The sequence below is a fragment of the Macaca thibetana genome, chromosome X, assembly GCF_024542745.1.
Source record: "Macaca thibetana thibetana isolate TM-01 chromosome X, ASM2454274v1, whole genome shotgun sequence".
NCBI classification, from domain to species: Eukaryota; Metazoa; Chordata; class Mammalia; order Primates; family Cercopithecidae; genus Macaca; species Macaca thibetana.
Window position 1 is genome coordinate 27,297,113 of NC_065598.1, and position 20,807 is coordinate 27,317,919.

General features: G+C 36.4%; 1 protein-coding gene across 5 annotated transcripts in view; it reads left to right on the plus strand.

The window, feature by feature from the left end:
- The first annotated feature begins 5,480 nt into the window (after nucleotides 1-5,480).
- Nucleotides 5,481-20,807, plus strand: part of DCAF8L2 (DDB1 and CUL4 associated factor 8 like 2) — a 176,885-nt gene continuing 161,558 nt past the window's right edge. For all 5 annotated transcript variants that reach the window (XM_050777594.1, XM_050777593.1, XM_050777595.1 and 2 more), the window contains exon 1: nucleotides 5,481-5,596. The gene's annotated coding sequence lies outside the window, so the exon portion shown is untranslated. The remainder of the gene's footprint in view (nucleotides 5,597-20,807) is intronic.

Here is a 20,807-nt window from a genome sequence, read left to right on the forward strand (position 1 = left end):
AGGAGCATTTGGCAATATCTGGAGACATTTTTGTTTGTCACACTGAGCAGAACGTGCTACTAATATCTAATGGATAGAGGTCAAGGATAGTGATAAACTTATTACAATGCACAAGACAGCCTCCTACAGTACATAATTATCCAGCGTAAAATGGTGATAGTGTTGAAGTTGAGAACCCTGATAAACTTCATGAAAAACAATATTGTTTTTATTTTTATTTTTTCAATTATTTGAGGTGAGCTAAAAAATACATAGACGAGCATTTGGCAACCCCTGGTTTACTTTTATTGTCTCCTCTTCCTCGTGTGTCCTTCATGCCAAATCTAGCTCTTATTATTTCCTCTTCTATGAAACTGCTCACGTAATAGCCCCCCATAATCTTAATTTCACGGAGCTTTATGGCTTTATTTTAGTCCTAATCTTACTTGTAGTCTTAGTCTTAATATTGTCCATCATATCACCCTTGTGAAATCAATTTTGTTCCTTGGAATCCAAGACAGCTCACCTCTTAAGTGTCTGCTACACCACTGCATGTACATCCGTATCTTCCATGGGTTCTCCATTCTTATTCTCTACTGATTCTGTGTTACTGGTGTTTCCCAGATTGCCTAGATTCCCTTTTCTTCTCACTCATACTCCATCAGCATCTACATTAACTCCCATGGTTTCCACCACCATCTAAATTTTGATGCCTCACAAGTCAAAATCACAAGTGCAGAATTCTTTCCTGGGCCTCAAGCCCTGTCATGTTTTACCTCTATAGAAGGGATATTTCTGTTTAAGTATCACAGAAGCACATGAAACTCAACAGAAACAATACTCAAGCTCCTTCTCTGCCAAATCTAGTAGATTCTATTTATTTTGCCTGTTATGTAGCTACCAAATCCCCAATTACCAGTACTCTGGTGCAGGATCTCATTATCACTCTCACCTGTATTTATCACTGTTTCAGTTTAAATGGTCCTTGTGGTTCTTACCTTCCCACTTCCCATCTTCACCCCTTTAGTGAATTCTCAGTAAGAAAACCCTTTATTGGCTTCCTGTTACCTTTAAGATACATTTTATATCTCTTCATATGACATGAAAGGCCTCTTATGATCTCATGCTTGCTTATTATTTAATCTTATTTTCTATCAGTGCTCATTCACTAACACACACCATCAGGGTATCTGTGGTTGCTCAAATAAACCTCATTTTCCCTTCTCCACAGGCCTTTGCATGTGCTGTCCCTCAGCCTGGAACACTCTATCCAGCTCCAAACTCCACTGCTAACAGCATCCACCCTCCTTTTATCTTATTTCACACACCCTTCACACTCCGAGTAGTGACAAGGTTGTAGAACAAATGACACTGTTATATATTGCTGGAAAGAGTGTAATTTGGGACAAACGTGTTTAGATCTGTTAGGTAGTATCTACTAAAGTTGAACATATGTATACTGCAACTGGGTCATAGGTATATATACATATGTTCAGTTTTATAAAAACCCAAGATCAATATTTATGCCTAGTCACCAAAAGGTAGTAATAAGATCGTTCGTAGTATTAGGTTGATGCAAATGTGGTTGTGGCTTTTGCCATTACTTTTAATGCAAAAACTGCAATTACTTTTGCACCAACATAATGGTATGGTTTATTCACTCCTCTGTTATCTACTGGACAGCAATTCCTCCAGGATAGCTTTTCTGACATGCCACCCATTCTCATATCCTGGCTCACTTTATTATCCTGTGGTGTCCTTTCATAATTAACGTGCTTTACTGAAATTCCTTGTTAAATTGTATGTCTGTTTATACTGTCAGTTCTTTGAAGGCAAGGAGTGTACTAGTATTATTTGTGGTTTTATTCTCACTTTTTACCTTTGCTCTTGGTGCTAAAAAGGAGGCTTGAAAAAAAATCAAGTTTTAGATGGTTTAAATTCCTGGTTTTAGCAACCAGGAATAGAATGCATTTCTGCAGATCCTGGGGAGTTTGTTTTTAGACAATTTAACCTTAACATGACGATGGCCTGACCTGGTTTAATTGCTCTTTCCTGGACATGACATTCAAACTTGCCATTAAGTATTTCTTGAACTTTTGGAAATATCATTTGATTTCCATGTTCTTAATGGCCTGTGTTTCAAGATTTTTTTTATTTTCAACTTTATCTTTCCCAAAACATAATTAAATCACATAAAAACATGTACTTATCACTATCACCACACCATAAAACCCTGAATTAAGCTTTTTAAAACGCCTTACCAACAGAAAAAAAAATTTGAAAATTATGTTATTTAAATATCTATGAAGGATTTTTAATAACCTGTTCACATACTTTCCTTATATTAAAATACACAGTTACATTTAAAGAAGTATGTAGTATATACTTGCAAAATCCTTAGAAAAGTGTCAATAAAAGAACCATACAAGAAGTTCCTTTTTACTGTGTTTATTGATTTTATTTTAGAAAGAATATAAGAGGTGAAATGCAAGATACTATGGGTTGTAATGTAGCAACAATAAAGATAAAATCATAAAAGAGAATGTTTGGCTTGGCTTTTGAAGAAAGAATTAGGAAGCCCCTGGGGTGGTTTTCAATACACTCTTCACCTTAAATATTTTGTATCTTTTGGTATTTTTCTCTTTTATACATTCAGTTCAGTTCATTTATACATTATGGAATATACATTGAAATGCTATAGTTAAAATGTAGACATAAAGGAACATGCAAATAACTTAGAATATTTTTATTTTATTAGGATGCACAATATTTTTGGAAAACTAACTCAGGGGTCCAAAATTGAAGTAATATGAGAAGGAATATATAACAAGGGGCTAGTTAGTGGGTTGACAAACTGACTTCCCCTAAGGGATTTCAGTATATGTACTGCTATTTCATTGTGGTCAAAATCACAGATTAAAATAAGAAGTAGTTTGAAATTCCTAACCACACAATGTGGTACTAAGGGCAGTGGATAAATCTTGAAAATATGGGGTCTACCCCTCTCCCCATTCATCCAGCATGTCCTTAGGGCCCTCAATCATATAACTAGTCAGCAGAGCATTATGTGCTCTGGGGGAATTTGGAAAACCCAAAGTCTTCTATTACTGAAGTGACTTCAGTACTGCCATTTAAAATATATATATATATATATATACACATATATATAAAATTTCAAAGTTTATTTTAGAATCAGGGGGTATATGTGCAGGTTTGTTACATGGGTATATTGCATGATGCTGAGGTTTGAAATACAAATGATCCTGTCACCCAGGTAGCGAACATAGTCCTCAATAATTCGTTTTTCAACCCTTGCTCCCTCCCTCCCCACCCTCTAGTAGTCCCCAGTATCTATTTTCGCCATCTTTATGTCCGCTAGTACTCAGTGTTTAGCTCCCACTTATAAGTGAGAAGGTACGGCATTTGGTTTTCTGTTCCTGCATCAATTCACTTAGGATAATGGCCTCCAACTGCATTCATGTTGCTGCAAAGGACATGATTTCTATCTTTTTTATGGCTGCGTAGTGTTTCATGGTGTATATGTACCACTTTGTTAAATCTACTGTTGATGGACATCTAGGTTCATTCCATGTCTTTGTTACTGTGAATAGTGATGCAATGAACATAGGATGCAGGTAGAACAATTTATTTTCTTTTGGGTATATACCCAGGAATGAGATTGCTTGGTTGAAAGGCAGTTCTGTTTTAAGCTCTTTGAGGAATCTCCAAACTGTTTCCCACAGTGGCTGAACTAATTTACATTCCTATCAACAATGTATAAACCTTCCCTTTTATCTGCAGCTTCACCAGCATATGTTGTTTTTTTACTTTTTAACAGTAGCCATTCTGACTGGTGTGAGACCAGTAGAAAAAGGCATTATGAGAAGTACTATTTTAAACTACATGAAAGAGCAACTTACACACCAATGCATATAAACTATGATTTGTGGAAGTAAGTGGAGACGGGGAAAAGGAGTTCATTGAATTCATCCCTCCCCACCAACCAGCTTCTAAGACAATATAACCTGTTACTCCCATTTACACACACCAAGAATGAGTTTATTGAAATAACTTACAGAAATGACATAATATAAAACACATCACACATTTTATCTGTATTTTGAATATCAAAATCGAGATTCCTAGAAAATTCTTATTTTTAAAAGTATATACCCAGATTACTTGTAATCATTGGAAAGACAATGGCTAATCACCCACATTTTGGAAATTAGAGAAATTACCTCAGTCAGGATAAGTTCTTAGTGTCACTCATTTAGTGGCAGATCCATGATGGAGAATGCAATTCTCAGACCAAAGGTTATGGTTGGTTCCTTAACTATGCCTTGAATATACTAAGGAACTTCCCATTTATCAGCTGGAGAACTTATATTATAGAGTGGTCATGGGCTTAAGAAAATGTTTACAGAGAGGTTATACATCATATTAAAAAGCTGTTTATCGGGCCATGAATGTGCTATCCACAGAGAAACTATATTTTGTGGATATGGGAAGGAAAGGAGTAAATAAGGAAAATGCATTGCAAGAAACAATTTGGAGAATAAATGTAGCAAGCACTTACCATGTAGGCCCAGCCTTGGATATGGTGAAATGAATATTATTTTGAATTAATTCAATTTATTTGCCACATACCAATTTAATCAGCTTCATAGCTTTGTAGTTATACCACATTATATATTTTTCTGGAAATTTTATATCCTGTGGGGAAACATGAAAGATCAATTTACCAAACAGAAAGAAGAAATTATCAAGTCACTATGTCTAGAAACATTTTATTTGAATTTTATCTTCCCATGATTTGCACATAAAAAAGGAATAGAAGGACGAAGATTGATTTTGCAAGTTTTCCAAAAAATTAAACTTGGCTCTAAGTAAAGTTGGATTTGAGAGAAATGAAAGTATTTTAATCAAAATGGCATATATTAAAAGAATAAACCATGTGTGTAAATTCAAAACTTTGATTCTTACTCATTTCCCCCTTTCAATTAAATTGAACCTGTAGAGCACGTAAGGGATAAACTAAGCAAAGTTGCTCCTGAACTGATAATATTACCATATCTATCATTACTAATATTTCTTTAATATTTATATTCTGCCTCTTTACTTTCCAGACTGAATCACTGTAAAAATAGATGTGAACTGCATGGACATGAGCAGTGCTTTTCTTGAAAGCAATGATCAGTTAAAGAAATCCAGAAATCAATATATTTCTCAAAAGCAACTGGTAGAAGAGAAATCCTAAACAATTACTGGAATCCAAGAAGAAAATGAATTAATTTAGGTTTTTTTTTCTACAAGTACTAGAAACTGTAAGGTCCTATTATCAAAATTAGATTAGGATGGAACTAGAGAGCCACAACTTTAGCCACAAACTTTCAAAATATCCTGCCTCTGGACCATGGAGCGCTTGATAAAATGGTGCATTTGGATACTTTACTTGCTTACAGCGTGGGAAAGACTCACATAAACGGCAATAAGAAGGATGAGAGATAGTTTTGCTCTGTGGAGTCGCAAAAGCTGAACATCCTCCCCACAAGGTTATTTAGAAGACATCTTGCACTGTTCGAATGCAAAGGAAGGCGAATGACTCGATTCTATGGTACGTAATCAATATTTTGATTTCAACAATGATTTTGGGAGTGGGTTGATTTTTGATTGCGAGATCTTTCTAGTGTGAAGACAACTGGATTCATTCTTCTGTGATTGAAAGTTACCTTAAATAATACTGAGCGGAAATAGTCGTGTTTCTTAATTTTACAGAAAATTTTACAGTTGCCTGGGGCATAATATGAGAAATCTTACTTGGTTTTCACTTTTTAAGCACTTTAAATGCTGCACTTCTAGTAAAGTATATTCTCACCAGAACTTGCTAATACATTGATATGAAAATATTCCTACACTGTCTCAAAGATTAAGATGGAATAGAGATAATTCATCTTATAATGTTAGACCTACATAGTCCCATAATAAATTCATATTTTTAAAATTGAAACGGGGTCTTACTCTGTTGCCCAGGCTAGTCTCGAACTCCTGGCCTCAAGCTATCCTCCCACCTCAGCCTTCCAAAGAGCTGGGATTACAGATATGAGACACCACACTTTGCCAGCACCATAATGCCTTTATGTTAAATGTTTATAAAAGCCTTTACATTATACACTCACACACACACACACACACACATATATATATATAAAATTGTATAGGTTATGTTACATTTTATAAAATACTTTATCATGTAAGCATACCAGTAGGACTATATTTGGTATATCATAAATGCTGGGTTTTTTTTTTCATCCTGAATGTAAAAATACGTGTACTGGTGTATGATTCAACTTATTTATTTCAAATAGGAAAAGAAAAGTTTTTCAAAAAATGTTTGCTAGATTTAGTTATTTGCCAATAACATTTGGGTAGGATAATTTTTGTGTGTGTTAGTATCCAGCAGGCTACAGAAAGTTTAGCATAGCAGCTACCCAACCCCATAAATGCAATAACACTTTCCAGATACTATGATAACCAAAACCTCCCACATTTTCAATTCCCTGATCATCCTCTTTTACCCTGTTGAGGAGACTGGCTTAGAACAGTGGTTTACAGAATTATGATGCTTTCTACATTTATAAAAGTAAGGCAGTAAGTTGTTGCTTCTCCCATTTCCCTCTACGTCTCTCTCCCTCTTCCCTTCTCTCTCCCCACTCTCCTTTTTATCTTGTTAGAAACTGCTATTGAAAGCGTAGTAATAAACAAACATCTTTCTTTCATGATATCTTAGAGGTAGCAAAGTTCTTTTATATGTATTATTTTATTTTATCATTATAATATCTGTATCTGGAAAGCAGAGCATACATTATATTTCTCTGCATACAGGTAAAAAAAAAATAAACCAAGGCTCAGAGAAGTTAAGAAACTGTATCATACTGTAGTGAAGTTGAAAAGTGTCTTGTTCTTGTTTAGATTAGTCTTTTTAACTATGTCTGACTAAAATGTTAACATGTTCCCTGTCTTCAAGAAGACAATAGTTTAAGTGGGAAGAAAATTTCAGTCAACATAGCTTAAATCCTAACTTTCACTATGCAGACACAGTAATATTAACTACAGGAAAATGCTCCCAAATGTACAGCACAGCCTGGCTGTCGTTGTCCATCCTGCCATCGCTGCTGTTGTCTCGTTTGAAGTGAACGCAGTGCTGCCCTCCTGGCTGGTCCTGGCACAGCGGCTTCACTACCCGCTGGGTCCCCTCACACCAGTGGCTGCTGACCACTGTGGTGAGGCAGAAGGCGAAGGCAAGGCAGATGGGGAGGAGAAGTAGCGCCTGCTGCTGCCTGGCCCTGTCCATGGCTGAGTGAGGTGCGTGGGGCAGGATGAGCTGTGGGGCCCCCTCCTCCTGCCTCGTCACGGTACCTGGGCCTCAGCTCTGCCATCTGGCATCCTCACACAGACTCCTCTCACTTCCCACTGGGGAACTGCATGTGCTGCTGCACCACATTCACAGGCATGGAGCTGGGGCACGTTCCAGTCAAGGGTGCTGGCCCTGCCATTCTCCCCAGGAGGTAGGTGTGCAGGAGAGCATTGTTGTTTTTTTTTGTTTTGTTTTTGTTTTTGGTTTGGTTATTTATTTATTTATTTTCGAGATGGTGTTTCGCTGTTGTTGCCCAGGCTGGAGTGCAATGGCACGATCTTGGCTCACCGCAACCTCCGCCTCCCGGGTTCAAGTGATTCTCCTGCCCCAGCCTCCCAAGTAGCTGGGATTACAGGTGCCCACCACCACGCCTGGCTAATTTTTGTATTTTTAGTAGAGATGGGGTTTCACCATGTTGGCCAGGATGGTCTCGATCTCCTAACCTCGTGATCTGCCCGCCTCAGCCTCCCAAAGTGCTGGAATTACAGGCATGAGCCACCGCGCCTGGCCAGAGGGCATTGTTTTTAAATTGTGGTAAAACACACATAACATGAAATGAACCATCTCAATTTTTTTTTTTTTTTTTTTTTTTTGAGACAGGGTTTCACTCTGTTGCCCAGTCAGGGGTGCAGTGGCACGGTCTTGGCTCACTGCAACCTCCACTTCCCAGGTTCAAGCGATTTTCCTACCTCAGCCTCCCAAGTAGCTGGGATTACAGGTGCCCGCCCCCACACCCGACTAATTTTTGTATTTTTAGTAGAGACAGGGTTTCACCATTTTGGCCAGGCTGGTCTCAAACTCCTGACCTCAGGTGATCCGCCCACCTCGGCCTCCCAGAGTGCTGGAATGACAGGCATGAGCCACCGTGCCCAGCCATCTCAACCATTTTTAAGTGCACAGTTCAGTGGCATTAACTACAATCACAGTGTTGTGCAGCCATCACCACCATCCACCTCCAGAACTCTTTTCATCTTTCATCATCTGTACCCATCGCACAACTCCCATTGCCCTTCCTCCCACCCTTGGCAACCACCATTCTTCTCTCTGACTTTATGAATTTGACTACTCTAGGTACTTCCTGTAAGTGGACTCATACAGTGTCTGTCCCTTTGTGACTGACTTACTTCACTTAGCATAATGTCCTCAAGCTTCATGCATGTCATAGCATGTGTCAGAATGTCCTTCCTTTTTCAAGGCAGAATAATATTCCCTGTGTTTATTGGATCACATTTTGTTTATCTATTCAGACACCTGGGTTGCTTCCACCTTTTGGCTGTTGTGGAGGATGCTGGTTTTGATGGAAGACCGGGGGCTGTTAGGGTGGCTGTCTTGGTGAGACTGTCTCACCCTTGCCTTTTGCTTGGAGTAGGGTCCTCATTGCTGGATTCCAGAATCAGGGAATCCCAAGGACTTCATAGACCTATTTCTTGTCCAGCCCTATGTAGAGAAGGACTACAGAAAACAGATGCTTGCTCCAGGGACTCTGGGCGATGCGAGGTACAGGCAGGGTGCCTCAGGGCCAAGGTGCTGTGCAGAATGGGGAGGGTGGCATGCATCCCACTTGGGTGCAGAGTCCTGAGGCCAGGGAACTCAGATGCTAGAAGACAACCCTGGGCACCGTCACTCGTGTTAATAGTTTAATACTTACTAATTGCTAAAGGTAACAAAATGTGTAAAATGGTGCTACCATTTATTCATTAAAAAAGCTTGAAAGCCTATTGTTTGTTGGGTGCTAAGCTAGATGCAGACATTACTGCACATAAGAAATAACTTTAAAAGTTTTTATAATAAAGTCACTTGAAATGTCAAAATATAAGTGCATAGATTTGTCAAAGGGCAGAAGGGAAGTAGAAAGAAAAGAAAGTAGTTTCAAACTTATGTTATTGTAATGAAACCTCATGTGTATCCACCATGTTTAAAACTAATATATTTTTAGTATTAACGTATAAGTACACATCTATAACTTTTTTTTACAAAGTCAGGCAGTAAAATATAGGGTTATTCTGATAAACATAACTTACAAAATTGGCATAAAGGATAACAATTGCAGTCAGTTTATCATTCTAGCTCCATAATTCAGCATTTTTCTGAGTTTTATTTTGGCTAAATGATTTTAAGAAAATAAAATTCATATAGATAAGACATGACAAATGGTATCAGTCATTTTGTAGCTTATTTTTAAATTTTAATATGTTCTTTACTCAGAATCTTGAAAGAATACTGAGAATATATATATATATATACACACACACATATAGACTCTCACACCTAATTGGATTAAAATGGCTAACAATTCAGCATATTCTTCAGTGAATACTATCAGTAAATACCTTTCTAAATCAAATAAAATTTGTTTTTGGTAGAAAATTATCAAATGTATACGTTAACTCTTTGAGATATTCAAAATTTTCCTTAAAAGAAAATGAGGATATTCTAACTACCAGTTACTGTTAATATTTGCTGGAAAATGTCTAGTCATATTTACTTTGTCTTGCTTATGAAACCTATAATTTAATTGTAGCTTCATTTGGTCACGTTCTCCAAAGTTGTAATATGGTAACATCAATAACAGAGCAAGCATTTTATATTTCAATATTTAGGTCGGTTTCAAAGTAAAATACAAAGCAACCTATACTTACAATTATGACTAAAATGATGCACCATGCAATATTACTATAATTTACTTATTTATATGTACTTAAAATACATATAGTTTACTATGTATTTATTTGACAGTTAACAGCATATAATGCAATTTTTCACTCTCTCTTAGTTTAAAATTTTTCTTCACTTGACTTCCAGGACAACACTTTCTCTTGGTTTTCCTCTGATCACATGAATGCTCTTTCTCAGGCTCTGTTTCTCTCTTCTTCTCCTGTTCTTGATTCCAACAATCAGAAAGCTCCAGGACTCAGTCTTCAGGCCTCTTTTCTCCATATTTATTCAGTCCCTCATTGATCACATCAAGTTTCCTGGCTTCAAATACCATCTACATGTTGATGACTGGCAAAGTTACAATGCAATATAGGTCTCTTATCAGAACTCTAGATTCTTTCTATTTTATATTTCCCCTTGGAAGTCTAATAGACACTTTAAAAAAAGGAGCATGCCCAAATCCAAACTTGATTTTTGCCAATCCTCTTCTCTAGTCATTCTCATCTCAGTTAATGGTAATTCCATCATTTTAGTTAGACTCTAAATTTTGGAATTAGCCCTGACCATCTCTAATGTTTTCCCCAGAGATATCTATGTTTCACTGCATTGCTACAGATTTCTGCTCAACTATCATGTAAGAGCAGCCCTTTCTGATTTCCTTAGATTTGCTCCTCATTCATTTCCTGTCATAACTCCATTTCATTTTCCTTATTATATATATATATTCATGTGTTTCATAATTTATTATACTTCCCTCTCTTAGCATGTAAGATGTAATCAGACAAAAACAGGGGCTTTGTCTTTTTAGTTCAGGGTTGTAGCCTCAAGTTTAGAACACTGCTTTAAAAATGTTTCTTGAGGCTGAGCGTGGTGGCTCATGCCTGTAATCCCAGCATGTTGGGAGGCTGAGGTAGGTGGGTCACCTGAGGTAAGGAGTTCGAGACCAGCCTGGCCAACATGGTGAAACACCATCTCTACTTAAAAAAAAAAAAAAAAAAAAATTAGCTGGGCGTGGTGGTGCGTGCCTGTAGTCCCAGCTACTCGGGAGGCTGAGGCAGGAGGATCATTGAACCCAGGAAGCAGAGGTTGCAGGGAGCCAAGATCATTCCATGGCACTCCAGCCTGGGCAACAGTGAGACCCCATCTCCACAAAAACAAAACAAAACAAAACAAAAAAAGATTCTTGAACACATAAATCATTTGAATGAAGACACAATACTGTGGGTGTTTTTTAAATTTGTAGAAAAGTTAATTTATAAACTAATTTTTCTTCCATTGTACTTTGAAGATTTTAAAGTTTAATAATGTTTATTTTCTTGAGAGCAGGATTTATTTTCCTACTGATTTTACTCTCCAGAATTAGGATTCCATATTTTTGTTATGATTTATATTCTACAGGAAGGCAGATGTATGGTTAAGACGGCTAAGAGAGAAATATTCTAGAGAAATTCCTATCCCTTAACTCTTTCAAAATGAAAGACTACATTAATTTACATATCGTCTGAATATGAAAAGGCCTAGAGGTGGTGAGAAGATAATTAAAACCTAGATCTGACAGGCTTGTAGAAGAACAAAGTAATTCTTGTTAAATTACTATATCATTGTAGTCTAGAGGGGTTAGAGATCTTGGTATGATTATTAATATACACACATTTGATTTGTTTTACCAATTACATTGTATAATGGGTGAAAAGCAATACATTTGCTATGAAAAGTTCACCTACACCCTTCTAGATTTAGCAGTCATAGAATTATCTCTGATAAGAAAGATTAAGATAAGAAGGTCTGAACTAATACATGAGAAGGATCCCATAAAAACAATTATATTCATTAGTAATGAACTGCCATTACCATCTAAACTTGTGTACAAAAATTAAATATTCAAGTTAATTTTTGTGAGTATCAATATTGTTATGGACATTATTTATCAATATTGATATGTCTCTTATTTTTTAATCCTTTTTAAACATTGTTTTCAGTGGCATTATATATAGAAAATAGTTTAAGATTTTCTTATACCATTGGTTCTAAAATCAATGCACAAAGAATCTTATCACCAACAATTTTTTTGGCAGCTAAAATAATTGTATTCATTTCCTGTTGTTATTAGAAAAGTGCTCCTGGAACGTTTTTGTGAGCAGAAGTGCTAACTCTAAATGTCTTTGCAAAGAACACTCACTGAAGGCCATTTGGATTTAGAGTTAACATGAAATATTTGTATTGACTTTCACATATGTAAAAGATAAATATTATCTAAGAGCTTATTACAATGATGATTATATATAAATATTTGTTTAAAATCAGATACATTTTACAATGTATTTAAACTGGTGGAAGAAATTCCTTCTAACTTTTTAGCAGATATAGGAAGGGAAAAATAACATGGAGCATTCACATGAACAGAACTTAAAAATTCTGAATTTTCAATTCCAACTTATTCCTAACTGTATATTGCTGACGACTTTTCCTTGCGGTGCTTGTAGATTTCTTTTGAGCATCGGTTTCACTGTTTCACTCAGTAGTCAATTTATAAGGAAGATTATGTAAAATGTGACAGATTAAAATCAGGCCAAATGTTAAAGCTGAGTAAAAAGGCCAAAATAAATATAAAAATTATGTCTGGGAGGCATTATAGTGTGATTTACTTAGTAATGGAGAGAAGTAAACTATGAAAAGGAAAACAGCTGTAAAAGTAATGAATGTTTTACTGAAAACATAAGGTGTTTTCTCCTCCCATTCTCATACCATGGAAACAAGCTGACTCTCAATGAGAATGAATCGCATTCCATTTTAGACTGATGAACAATACAATTCTTTATGCAGTACACCATCAAGCTGTGGAATTCAATTCTGCAATATATCACTGTGGTAAATAGTTTAGCAAAACCCAGGAAAGCATTAAATGTTGCAATGAATAAGAATGACATTTACAGCGGCACTAAGTAGGTCAGAAAGTTTAAAGGGCTCTCAGCCCTCTAGCAATGGTGCATAAGGAGAATTTGTGTGAAGGTCAGAAAGTAGTATTCTCTTCTCTGACATTATTTTATATTACTCATGCATTATGGCAAGTTTGTGTGGCTCTTTCTTAAAGCTGGGATTTAAGGGTATGTACTTGATTCTAAAAACAAACCTTCAAATATTGTCTTCAAATTATAAATATTTTCATATAAATTATTAATTATACTATCAATGACTGCAAAAATTGTACAAGGTATACTCAAAGAAAAATAAAATATTCTCCCTATGGAGGAGTAAATGAATTGGAAAATTTCAAGGATGTAGAAATTAGAGAAGGTGGAAATGGCTGAAAAGAACAATATATTTTGGCTGAAAAAATATTTCCTTCTAAAACAGCAAACTTCGATCATAAAAAAGTGAGTTTGACACTGTTACACTGAAGGGGGAATTAATGAATTTTATAAGTATAATGGTCGGAAAATTTATTCTTTTTTCTTGAAGGTAGGATGTAATATAACCCCCCCCGCCCCGGGGGGCGGGGTGGGGCGGGTTTAGAAAGAACATTAGCTGCTTATCCCTCCTCTGTGCCCAGAGAGGCTTATCTGTGTTCCATCTTTCTACATTCCTTGAGGCATGGTGAGTTCTTGCTTCCCTCCCCAGCCGGGCTGTAAAGTCACAAGGTTGATAAGCAATTGCTACAAAAGCATGTATTCCCAAGGTTGTAAGACATAGGGTGTAACAAAAGTAAAAGAGTAATTAACTGCCTTTGTTCTCGCTTCTGCAAGTACGCTTCCTGCAGCACGTAACTCCCGCCACAAACTGCCTACAAGGTGATTGATCCCTTTGTTCCGGGCTCAGACTTTCTGGATCCTAGTCCAACTGAGTCAGTGATCACCTTAATAATTAAAGGCTCTCCTGAACTCTGCTTGGTCTCTCCCGTCTCTGATTTGTCCCACAACAACATAACTACCTTGGTAATTATTAGTAGTTCCTGATTTGCTGATGATTATCAGAAAAACGAAAGATAAGTGTTGGTAAGGATGTGGAGAAAGGAAACGCTTGTCTACTGTTGGAAGGAATGTAAAATGGTGCAGCCACTATGGAAAACGATATGGAAGTCTCTCTCTCTCTCTCTCTCTCTCTCTCTCTCTCTCTCTCTCTCTCTCTCTCTATATATATATATATATATATATAAATTGACAAGAAGACACTGAATGAAGGCTGAAGAATGTGTTGGATTAAAATGTTAAAATGTACAATATTAGATAAAACGATCTATATGTCCTTCTTTTTAGAAAATGACTTTTACTCATTTGTCAAGGGTACAGTGACCAAAAGAAAGACGTCTCAAACTTTGAGTTTTATAATAAAAATATGGCCATCTCAGTATTTCATAAATTATAGCATGAGAGATTTATTTAATTTGCATGAAACAAAAATGTCACACTATAGATACCAGATCAAGGCATTGAAAATATATTTAAAGCATCTCAGGAGCATGCTCTGAAAATTCTATCTTCAAAGAAAGAGTTTATGACATAAAGAAACTTTCTAGAAAGTATAAAACAAAAATGAATGGTCACTAAAGGAAAAGAGTGCAGAACTGTATTTGTTCAGACTATCCTGTATAACAACCAACAAGTTGATTTAGTTTTGTGAGAATTACACAAAGTAATCTGTCATTAGCTAAAGCTGTGGTGCTCTAAGAATTACTTCTAGGGTGCATGGAAATCAAAAGCTCTGATTATATTAACTAGGTGGTTAACTAAATGGTGAAGGAATATGTCATCTCATGGGAGAACATTAATCATGGAAAGTTCATTGTTCTTTATGAAATATAATGAGTCAGCCATCCCATGTTAGAGTGCTCTGGAATTTTTTTTTTTTTCTTTGAGACAAGGTCTCCTTCTGTCACCCAGGCCAGAATGCAGTGACGTGATCTTAACTCACTGCAGCCTGGACTTCCTGGGCTCAGGCGATCCTCCCACCTCAGCCTCCCAGGTAGCTGGGACTACAAGTGTGCACCACAACACCTGGCTAATTTTTGTACTTTTTGTAGGGATGGGATTTCACCACATTGCCCAGGCTGAGCTCTGGAAATTTTAACGTGGTACTTGCTTATAGTTTTCCAAGAGCCTTTGGCAAAAATTGATTGAACACAGTGGAATCATCTTTCTTTCTCCATTTCCCCTTACTATCAAATTCACACCCTCACTCTTACATGCCAGTAATCTTTGAATAAAGGGAAATATTATGTGAACCACATATGTAGGAACGATATTATTGAAATATTACCCAGGTAAACATGCCCTCTCTAATGTGCATTGATGCAGAATTAAGAATTGAGTTATTAGGCCAAGTGTGGTGGCTCACACCTGTAATCCCAGCACTTTGGAAGTCCGAGGCGGGTGGATTGCTTGGGGTCAGGAGTTTAAGACCATACTGGTCAACATGGCAAAACCCTGTCTCTACTAAAAATACAAAAGTTAGCCAAGCATAGTGACACATGCCTGTAATCCCAGCTACTCGGGAGGCTGAGGCAGAAGAACCATTTGTACCTGGGAGGCAGAGGTTGTAGTGAGCCGAGACTGTGCCACTGCACTCCAGCCTGTGCAACACAGCGAGACTCAGTCTCAAAAAAAAAAAAAAAAAAAAAAAAAAAAAATGAGTCATTGTAAGACCCAGAACCCAGTTTAACATCACCAATTTGTGATGGTTATTTGCTCTTCCCCCTCTACACTTGCAACAAATCCCCATCCTCCTCTGCCAAAGGGAGGCCTGTAGACTTCATCTCCTGGGGTACCAAGTCCTGTGCATTCTGGACCTGTGCTAAAGGAAGGCACCAGCAAAGAAACTGCAGTTTAGGAAGGGAGAAATTTATTTTTTCTAATGTTTCTTCCTGCTGTTTGGCTACTTCACTTCCAAATAATACTTACGGTTTCCTGGAGACCAGATACCAATAGAGAAAAAGAGATGTCTTTCTTTTTCTTTTCTTTCTTTCTTTCTTTCTTTCTTTCTTTCTTTCTTTCTTTCTTTCTTTCTTTCTTTCTTTCTTTCTTTCTTTCTTTCTTTCTTCCTTCCTTCCTTCCTTCCTTCCTTCCTTCCTTCCTTCCTTCCTTCCTTCCTTCCTCTTTCTTTCTTTCTTTCTTTCTCTCTCTCTCTTTCTTTCTTTCTTTTTCCTCTCTCTCTCTCTCTCCCTCTCCCTCCCTCCCTCCCTCCTTTCCTTCTTTCCTTCCTTCCTTCCTTCCTTGTTTTTTTTTTTTTGACAGAGTTTTGTTCTTGTTGTCCAGGCTTGAGTGCAGTGGTGCAAGTCTCCTGGGTTCAAGCAATTATCCTGCCTCAGCTTCCCGAGTAGCTGGGATTACAGGCATGCACCACCAGGCCCAGCTAATTCTGTATTTTTAGTAGAGACGGGGGTTTCTCCATGTTGGTCAGGCTGGTCTTGAACTCCCGACCTCAGGGGATCCACCTGCTTCTGCCTCCCAAAGTGCTGGGATTACAGGAGTGAGCCACCGCCTGGCGGAACTTGTTTTTAGTAGTGTTGAAAGCTCTTTGGTTAAGAATGAAAGCTTCTGAAAAACTTGTTCTTTAAATTTTCTAATCTTAAAGAAACAGCTTTGAAAATATATTTGTAACATCTAATATGATTCTAAGTCTCATAGAAATTTCTGGCATCAAAATTCATCATCTTATTTTTCTGTGTACCTTTATTTTATCAGACCCTTATTGTCAGCAAGACAAGACGTATTTTATTGTCCTAAGAAAGTCGCAACAAATTGATCACAACTCCTAAAAATGGAGTTGTATGAAATAATATTTTATATAATAGATGTACAATTTATAAATTGTCTTTATTACTCATCTAATTTTTCTCTTTGTATGTTAGAAATATTGCTAGTTGTGTTGTTATGACTGAAATTCACATAATTTGTATTACACTAAGTGATCTAAAAGATTAAAAAATATAATTGCATTCAAAGTACCAATAATTTGAACTCTTTTCACTAAAAAACATGAGTATAAGGAAATGTAAAAGTAAAAATTAAAGTTATTTTCTTATAATTTGAAAAATGCTTTTTTACCAATAAATTCAGTATTGTTTATTAAAATAAAAGACATTTTGCTAATGTGCAAAATAATTTCAAACAGCTATATTTTTGAAAACATAATTACATTTTATAAAGTATTCTTTATAATGACAAAATTACAAGTGACAGAGACAATTACATGTCCTCTAAGAAATGTTTGTTTTGCTTTGTGATGTTTGGAACTATCTGTTGGACCCTGGACAGCAGCCTTCCTACTTTCTTCAAGGGAAATGCAGTCTTTTTGTTTTAACCTTTTATGTTATCATCAGCATATTTGGACATTTTTATTACCATACATGTATTATTTCATATATTTTCTATTGGAGTGATTGCTTCCTGTTTAACTGTTCTACTTTAAGCTTCTGTGCTTATTTTTGAGATCTTTATCACAATCATTAAAACCTTAGAGTACCCTTTTTACACTATATTTTTGGCCTACAAAATGGCTTAAGAATTTTAAGTGCCTGGGGACCCTATTTTAAAAGCATCATTTTAGTTATTCACTTATTCACCTTTATTCTCCACTTATTCAACCAAAGTGAATTATTCATGACTTGCATTATAAAGTTCAAAATATAAAATCACACTAAATACATTTGAGACTTTAATTCAAGCAAAGGGACTACAGTTGTATATCATTTAGTGGAGATTTAGCTAAGAAGTTTTCATAGAGCTAGAAGCAAAAATAATAAAACAAGAACTGATATCACAAACCTACAACATATATAAAGCATATTTCTGAAGCACGGTGTGCTGGAACAGAAGTATTTCAACTATATTCCAGTCAACACTGATAGCCATAGGTGCACATTTTTATTTTGTTTCAACTGAATATGAAATGTGTGTTATTGATTGGGGACTTAGAAGGTTAGATAGCTTTAAAAGCTATAGCAATGTAAAGGCATTCTGTAACCATTTGTAATGTATTTTTATACTCATTGACATGTTGGGAGATTTATCTTGAAAATTTTTTCACACAGTATCACTTAAAACAACTAAGTAGCTATTGGCACTCATATCTTTTCATAAGGTTATAGAATAATGCTCTTCCTCAAGTTTTCACTAATTGATTAAAATAATTTTAATAACTGTGCAATGATGTTTTATGACACTCTCTGATATCTCATATTTGACAGCAGCAGTACACTTTTACTGAATCCTTCCACCAGAGACACAAGCAACTTAACTGCCTTTTGCATTCACACACAGGCAACAGGTTTTTTTCTACCTTCAGCTTTTCACACTCTCTAATAACATCAGCTATGAAGATACTGGATTTTGGGGGCCTGATCTTTCTTAAGGTAGCTAAAGCATGACCTTATATCTTTACTTGCCATGAATAGTGAACTGTTCCTTTTTACTACATTTAGAGATGAAATTCAATGCACAATAATAAATTACATACTTTACGGCATTAAAGTGCCAGCCAAGGAGAAGACTTTCTGGTTGTAAACTACAGTAGCGGGCCATTTCTAGATCTCATATCATATCAATTGCTGTTACCTAGGAAAGCTGTTATTGTCTCTTCAAACTCAGCCATACGTTCATGAAGGATGCAGACCACACATTACATCTTCCACTTTATTATGTTCATTTTCTCTAGTGACTAGTATTGAGGTATGGACGTCGCAGAAACTCTGTAAATATCTTATGAAAGAATGAATGAAGAATGTTACATATATGATATAATTTAGAAAATACAAGAAAAATCACTTAACAAAAATCTGTCTCTAACTGGTGTGACAAAGTGTAGAATTCCATTCACCAACTTTTCCATGAATATTATGGGAAACTGTTGAAGTGAAAGTAGAGGCCTCCCTTTGCTTCCCTCTATAAGTATTCATTCCAGCATATTACATGGCTGGTAAGCAGAGGTAAAAATTCAAGACATGCTTCTGTAAGACAGTGGATAATGGAGGAAAAAATAAGAGACAGTCTGATGGTGAACAAATTCAGTGGAGAATGTTGAGTAGCTACAAAGGTAAAGACATATTTTTCTTTTTTTTTTTTAATTTATTTATTATTATTATACTTTAAGTTATAGGGTACATGTGCATAACGTGTAGGTTTGTTACATATGTATACTTGTGCCATGTTGCTGATGGCTATGAGGTTGAACCTGTGTTATATATCTGGGATATATTTGGGAAGCTGTCATCTGGAAGTTGGATGTAATGTGCAAAACCTCACTGCACATAAAGATATATAATCACCAAAATGAGCCAAGATTTTGTTAGTCACTCTTACCATCCTACTCTTTCAAAGAACTTTGAACTATTATGTTTTGAATGATACAATCAATATGCAATAATATTGTGTAACTGATAGAGAAGAATGGGATTAGATGAAAATTTTCAGCTCTAAGTATGTGAAGGCACTAAATTGAAGAAACTTTTGTGAATGTCTCTGTGAACTTGAAAATTATTTTTCTTAAGTCATATATATATATATATATATAACATTATATTTTGTACTAATATTTGGGGATTTGGAGAGTTGGAGTCCTGCCGACTTTGGCAACATTGAAGCACATCCCTTTTTATGGGAAGATGTGCTTCACTGAAGCTAAAATATGTGGGTTAAATTCATCTTTGTGCATCTACCAAAATAGTGAAAGTGCTGCTCTCATCTCTTCAGGTAACAGTAAATACTGCATTAAGATGTTTGCCACAGGCATTAGAAAAGGCTTCTAGTGGACTAGGTTTTTGCAGGTGCTTTTTACAATGAAGACTTACTGAATAATCTTGTACTTCATTTCAAAAAAGAGTGACATACCTCACTTCTTGCTGTCAGTGGAGCTAATCAGAAATGAAGAATAAAATAGAGTGTAGTGCTCTGAGAAAAACAAGCAGTGAAATGTCAAGAGGAGACTGAAGTACAGAGAATGAGACTTTTCTATCTTAACCTCTTGAAACTCGACAGTCCCAGGGGTCTGGGGTTAGGTGCATTTTCCAGTCCTTTTCCTGATTTGGTGAAATTAACACTGATGAGCACAGACTGACTTAATTTGGTACCACTTCTTTGAGGGAAAGAGTCTGCTGAATAGATGAAGAAGAGTGGGTGTGGGCTTGATATAAACAAAGTCACAAAGAGACAGTGCACTTTTTTTTTTTTGGAAGAGCCACACAAGTACTGATTGTCTTAAACACTTAATGAAGTCACGTGCATTACATGCATTACTATGGTGTGGAAGGCAGACCTTAAGAAGTTCACAGATAAGAACTGTACACTTTTTAATTCATACATATATTCATATATATATATATATATGTATGTATGTATTCTTTTGAGACAGAGTCTCACTCTGTCTCCCAGGCTGGACTACAGTGGTGCAATCTTGGCTCACTGCAATCTCCATCTCCCGAGTTGAAGCGATTCTCCTGCCACACCCTCCCGAGTAGCTGGGATTACAGGCGCCCGCCATCGCGCCCGGCTAATTTTTGTATTTTTAGTAGAGACGGGGTTTCACCATGTTGGTCAAGCTGATCTCAAACTCCTGACCTCAGGCGATCTGCCTGTCGGCCTGCCTCGGCCTCCCAAAGTGCTGGGATTACAGGTGTGAGCCACTGTGCCTGACCAATTCCTAGTAGTATATTTTTCTGAATTTAAATGTTTGGTGTCACTTTCTTCCTTAAATTTTGATTAATTATTTCCTACATGAGTACATCATACTTCTAGTGACTGATTTTTTTGGTAAACTTTTCCTAGTC